The sequence below is a fragment of the Plecotus auritus genome (genome assembly GCF_963455305.1).
Source record: "Plecotus auritus genome assembly, chromosome: 10".
NCBI classification, from domain to species: Eukaryota; Metazoa; Chordata; class Mammalia; order Chiroptera; family Vespertilionidae; genus Plecotus; species Plecotus auritus.
Genome location: NC_137785.1, coordinates 48066623 through 48073082, shown reverse-complemented (window position 1 = coordinate 48073082; position 6460 = coordinate 48066623).

The following is a 6460-nucleotide window of genomic DNA, read 5'->3' as shown; positions in this document are numbered from 1 at the left end:
TACAGACAAAGGCTATGATGCGAGAAGCAGAGGGCATTGTGAAAGCGAAGAAGAGGCTCCTGACCTAGCCTGGGGTCCAGGGAAGGTATCTCACAGAAGTGGTATCTGAGCTGATGCCTAAAGGGTAGGCAGGAGTTAGCCAGGTGAAAGAAAGAGGGAAAAGATGCACAGAACAGCCTGTGCAAAGACGTGAAGGCTTGGGAAAGCGGGGTGTATTCAGGGAACACAGAAGTTCAGTCTGGCCCTGGCCAGTGTGGCTAAGTTGGTTGAGTGTCATCCTGTGCACTGAAAGGTCACTGTTTCAATTCCTGGACAGGGCACATACCCAGGTTTTGGGTTCAATCCTTCAGTCAGTTCGTGTACAGGAGGCAGCCAATCAATGTTTCTCACGTCAATGTTTCTCTCCCTCTCTCTTCCTCTCTCTCTAAAATCAATAGAAAACATTTTTTTTTTTTAAAAAAGAAGTTCAGTCTGGCTGGAGATAGGACCTCCTGGGGAGTAACTGGCCAGAGATAAAGGGCCAAGGGGAAACTGAGAAGGGACAGGGTCAGATTTGCAGAGGCCATCCTGCTGCCTGTGGAGGATGGACCAGTTCAGGTGGAACCGAGGACCCTAAGAGGCCATACAGAAAGTGCAGGTGGTATCCTGGCCAAGGATGGGATGGTGGGGCTGGGGAGGACAGGGTAGACCTAATGGCTGAAGGAGGTTGAGGGGAAGTGCCACCCAGACTAACATGAGGCCTTGTGGGGAGCAGTTCTTAGGAGAGGCGATGGGGTCGACTTTACACAATGAATTTGGGGTGCCCAGGGGTCATTTTAAGGGGGAATGGAGTGAGAGATAGTGGGCTGAGACTCAAGCATCCCTCTGGGAATGAAAACAAGGCCTTGGGAGTTGTCAAGATGGTTTGGAGAGAAGTGTCAAGGTTGAGGGAAGGGGCCCAACACCCCGAGGAGCCCACAAGGGGCATGAAGAGAGCCAGAGAAGCAGGTAGAAATGGAAGAGGAGCGGCCAGAGAAGCCAGAGGGAGTTTCAGAAGAGGGAATGGCTCTGCCTATGAATCCAACACTCCTGTAACAATCAGAGGAGGGGAGGGCTGAGAAGTGGAGGGTCAGGGAGTACTTACAAAAAGGCTTCAGAGTGTGGAGGAGGTTTTAATGGTGGTGATGGGATCTGCGACCCGGAATGAGTGTAAGCAGGGCTGTCACACAGGGCACACTTCAGTGACCATCCATTAAGGGGAAAACTGCTTGGGGCCAGGGGACAACCCCTGGAGCTGGGGGTATTTTGTGAAGCCTGTAACTGCAGTGTGGATACTGCACACACGGTGGCGCCAAATACCAACGCTGTACTTGGGCTTGGCTGAGGCAGGGCTGGGGTCAGTTTGGGGATCCCCTGCCCCAGGGTCGCGGTTGGATGGTGGAGGGTATTGGCAGATGCCCTTGGCTAGAACCCTCCCTACCACGATTCCCTCCAAATCGCTGTCAAAACAGTTCTCCTAGCGGTAGGAACTCAGAAATAAATCACACACCACACACTGTAGCCTTTGTCAGGAGGCCCCTCCCCCATTCTGAAAAGGTCCCAGGGGAGCAGCTCATCCCATGATCTGGGAGGGGCACGGACTTCCCTCCCACTTGTCCCTTAGGAGAAGGGAGTCAGGAAGGAAGGAAGGACGCCTGGCCCAGCCCGCAGGACACAGTCACCCCACACCAGCACCACCCTGCTCAAAGGTCCCCCTGGAGGCCAAATCTGGATCAGTCGGGGCCAATGACAGGCACAGCCCAGCCTGAAGCAGAGTCCCCAGGGAAGTCACCTGTTGAGCCTGGCGACCCTGGACTAGAAACTTACACCTACCGAGTGCAGGAACCGGCCTGGAAATTCCTGAATAAGTAATGGCCATGTTGTCTTTGCAAACCATTCTTTAGTATAAGTAAACACAAAGAAGAAAATAAAACCAGGTGAAATAACAGTGCCCAGAGATGGTGGCCACTGCTGGCACGGGAATGAGCCTCCTGACAGCTCTCAGGGTCAGAGGATGCAGGTTTGACCTGAGGAGACTCCTGCTACAGAACAGGCAACCCTTCCGGTGTGTTCTCCACTCCGTCTCTACTGTGGGGAGCACCTTTCCCTACTCAAGTATAAAACCCTCTCTCCCTACCCTGCCTGACCTGACCGTGCCCCTCTGAGACCTCCTTTCTTTTCACATGACTCAAATACAGCAAGCTCATCTTCGAGATGTTGGCCCCTGCCCCTGCTGTTCCCTCTGCCCCTGCTGTTCCGGATTATTCAATGACCGTTTCCTTCTTGTTATTCAGATCTCAGCTCCAATATCACTGTCTCTGAAATCAATAAAAATATATTTAAAATAAAAGAAAAAGAAAAACACCAGCATACACCCATCACCTAGACCCCAAACCCTGGCATCATGTGGGCTGCCTCCCACTCCAGACCCCACATCCCATCAGTCACCCAGCCCTCCATCTGCCTCCTGCACATCTTTTATTTATTTATTTTTAGTTTTAGTTTTTTAAAATATATTTTATTGATTTTTTTACAGAGAGGAAGGGAGAGTTAGAAACATGGATGAGAGAGAAACATCAATCAGCTGTCTCCTGCACACCCCCTACTGGGGATGTGCCCTGCAACCAAGGTACATGCCCCTGACCAGAACTGAACCTGGGACCCTTGAGTCCGCAGGCCGATGCTCTATCCACTGAGCCAAACCGGTCAGGGCTCCTGCACATCTTTCATATGTCTCCTTCTCTCCATCCCCTCTCCAAGTCCACAATGACCTTGGCTGGAAAATAATAGCAGCATTTTTCTTCCCTACTTGCCCCCTCATTGCACTGCCTGAGTGACCCTTGCAAAGCACACATGTGACCACAAAATTCCCCAACTTAAAGCCCAGGTTCCCCATCACCGAGGGTAAAATTCATGTTCCTCAGCCAGTTCCCAGGGCCTCTCATGACTGGCCACATCCCCAACACAGACTCACACAATTCTCCATCCGTATTAAGTTATTGTTCCTGCGAGCAAGAGAGGCTGCTGCTCGCTCCCATGCCTTAAACTCTACTGCATTCTCTGCCCCAGACACTCCTCCAAAAACCTATCTTCTGCCTGCCTGTGGTGCCCCAACAACTCGCCATGTTAAGTGCTCCTTCCCTACAAAGCCTTCCTAACCAGTGTGATCTCTCTCTCTCTCTCTCTCTCTCACACACACACACACACACACACACACACAAACGTGCACACAGACACAATCATGATCTCACACACACTCACTCGGTGACACAGAAGGTGCAGAGACTCTGGGATGTACCTGCCCTGATAGTCAGTGAGTCTCCATGGGAAGGGACCAGGTGGCCTCACCTCTGTCCTCCCACTTTTGATCCCTTCAGGGCTGAGCACACAGCAGGTTCCTCAAATGTTTGCTGAATACCTGGTGAATGAATGAATGAACGCTGCACACTCTATCTGAGGCATGGGCCCCAGGCACAATACGGGACAGGCTTTATTCTCTCCCCTCACAGAAAGCTGGGGGTGAAGTTGCATAACAGAGGGCTATAGCCACGGGGCCTGTGGGTGGGGTGTGGGGGGGCCTCCATTTTTCGGGGATTTGGGACTTGAACTGCATTACTTCCAAAAATAGAACTAGTTGTGCCATAGATGAGGACCCAGGGTTCTCTGTAATTCTCACCACGCTCTGCCATCTAATAGAGGAGTTTTTTTCAGGCCAGAGCCTATCCCTTCAAGAATATGAACTGCTCGAGGTAGGAATAGCGATGACTGGAGGTCTGCCCCAGTTCCCAGCCCAGCTGTGTGCTCAGAGAGTAATGCCTGGCTCAGAGCTCAGCTCTTTAGGACTCAGTGAGCTGGGGAGCTCAGACACCACCCCTTCCTAATGACAAGACCATGGAAAGGCCCTCCCTTCCCTGAGCCTCAGGTGACTGTTCTGTGAAATGGGTTTCAGCTGTGTCCTCCCTCGCCTGCCTCACAGGTTGTTGGGGAGAGGCCTGGAAGGCCTCCAGCATCCTGTGGGCCTCAAAAGCTGTTTTTCACTCAAGGCCTCTGGGCAGGCGGAGAGGTAAAGGCTCAGGTGTCCCATCTGCTCACTACAGCCCCATCCATGCCTGGCCCTGGTGGTCACAGGTTGGGGAGCCTGGCCTGGTTACAGAGAAGGACAACAGGCAGCAATGGGGGCTCAGAAGGGGTGAGTGGGAAGTCAGAGGACACAGGTCTTTTTTTAAAGTATATATATATATTTTATTGATTTCAGAAAGAAATGAAGGGAGAGAGAGATAGAAACATCCAAGATGAGAGAGAATTGTCAATTGGCTGCCTCCTGCACGCCCCCCACTGGGGATCAAACCCACAACCCAGGCATGTGCCCCAGCTGGGAGACCAGGAGTCTAATCGTCTAAACGTGACCTCCTGGTTCATGGGCTGACGCTCAACCACTTAGCCACACCGGCTGGGCTCTACTTCCTTCTTTCCCCATGAAGTCCAGTGACTTCCACTCAGGCCCAGGTTCTAGTTGTGACAATGCAGAGACCTGGCCAGACACAGGACAAAGTGATTAATTGACTATGAAAGGTGAGGGAATCATCCATTAAAAGTGGGAATTTTCTAGAAGTACAGTTCTGGAATTCCAGACTGAGACAGAGTTCCACAGTCAGCACAGGAATGGCACAGGGACACCTATGCCACTGCCACCCAGGGGCCAGCAAGCTGCCCAGCCCTGAGTGCTCAGTGGCTATTTGGTAAATAAATTAATAAACAACAGAGTACTGGTAGTGGGAGGTGAAGGGGGGAGGGAATGAATTTGAAACATTAAGGAGGTTGAATCAACAGAACTAGGAGGCTGAAGGAATGTGGGGGTCAGGGAGGAGGACATCAGAGTTCATGCATTTACTCATACAACTCACTCATTCAAAAAATATTTTTTTATTGATTTTAGAGAGAAAGAGGAAGAAAGGGAGGGAAAGAGGAAGGGAGGGCAGCAGAGAGAGAGAGAGAAAGAGAGAGAGAGAGAGAGAGAGAGAGAGAGAGAGAGAAACATAGACTTGCTGTTCCACTTATTTATGCATTCCTTGGTTGATTCTTGTATGTGCCCTGACTGGGGATGGAACCCAAAACCTTGGCATATTGGGACCATGCTCTAACCAACTGAGGTACCCAGCCAGGGCACAATATTTCTTAAACTCCCATTGTGAGCCAGAAACAGTGGTGACTAGGATTTCTATTGCTGTTGCCCCCACACAGCTTAGAGACCTGCAGTGAGGTAGGTTTAGGCACATGAGCACACATGGGCATGCATGCTGCCTAGTGGTAATGAATGACATGAAGGCATGAGTGCACAGGACATGGGGACAGAAAATAACAAGGAGAGGCTGTCTTCAGAGAAAGTGGTCAGAGGATGCCTTGCTGAGATGATTTTAGAGATGGCAGGAGCCAATGGGTGTCAGTTTTGGCAGCTCTGGAGAGGTCCAGTATGTGGCTCAGCAGTGCTTTGTAACATGAGGACAAAGGAAGAAGAGTCCCTCTGGGGAAGGTCATGAGATCTAGTGGGTTGTCCAGAAGCTCTGGAACAGAAGAAGGCTCTGAGCACACAGGAAAGCTTTGGATGGATGGAAGCCCTGAGACTGGATTATATCTTGGGGGGGGGGGGGGGCGGGCGGGGAGATAAAGAATCCAGTCCCTGGAAACAATCAATCCCCAGGCTTAAGGACTACAGAAAAGGGAGTGCTGACAAGGGAGATGAAGAGGAGGGGCTGGAGAGCTGGGAGAAGGTGAAGTGTGTCTCTGGTAAGAACTGATGAGGGAGAGGATGTCAGTGTTGAGGGCCTCTGTGTCCCCCTCCCCTCCCCACCCCCACTTCTCAGGAGTATATTCAGGAACCTCTTTTTTCTTTTTAAAGAATAGTTTATTGATTTTTAAAAAGAGGGAGAAGAGAGAAACATCCCACACACCTGCCACCAGTGATCGAGTCCACAACCCAGACATGAGCCCTGACTGGGAATCAAACCAGCAACCTTTTGGTGCATGAGGCGAAGCCCAATCAACTGAGCCACACCAGCCAGGGCTGTTCAGGAACCTCTTAAAGTCCCTCAAACCACTTGTGGGTGTGTCTGTGCTACCTCTAGAGGTGAAGGACTACAGAAGTAAAGCCTGAATGGTCCAGGGGCCCAGCGGGGAGCATCCAGGTTGAAGAGGGCCAGTGGTGTCTCATTGATGGGAGGGGTGGGGGAGTGGAGCTGGCCCTTGGACACCAGTGTGGGGTCAGCTCTCAGCTCCACCTCAACCCGCTCTAGTGGAGAGCCAGTCAGTGTGCTAGACCCCTCATGGGAAAGGACTGGGCTCTGACCCGGATGGCCAACATGTGCCCCAAGCCCAGATAACTCATCCATGCTAAGAGCAAGACCTAAGACTCCCGAGCCGGAGCCGTCTTACCCAATGAGGGGTG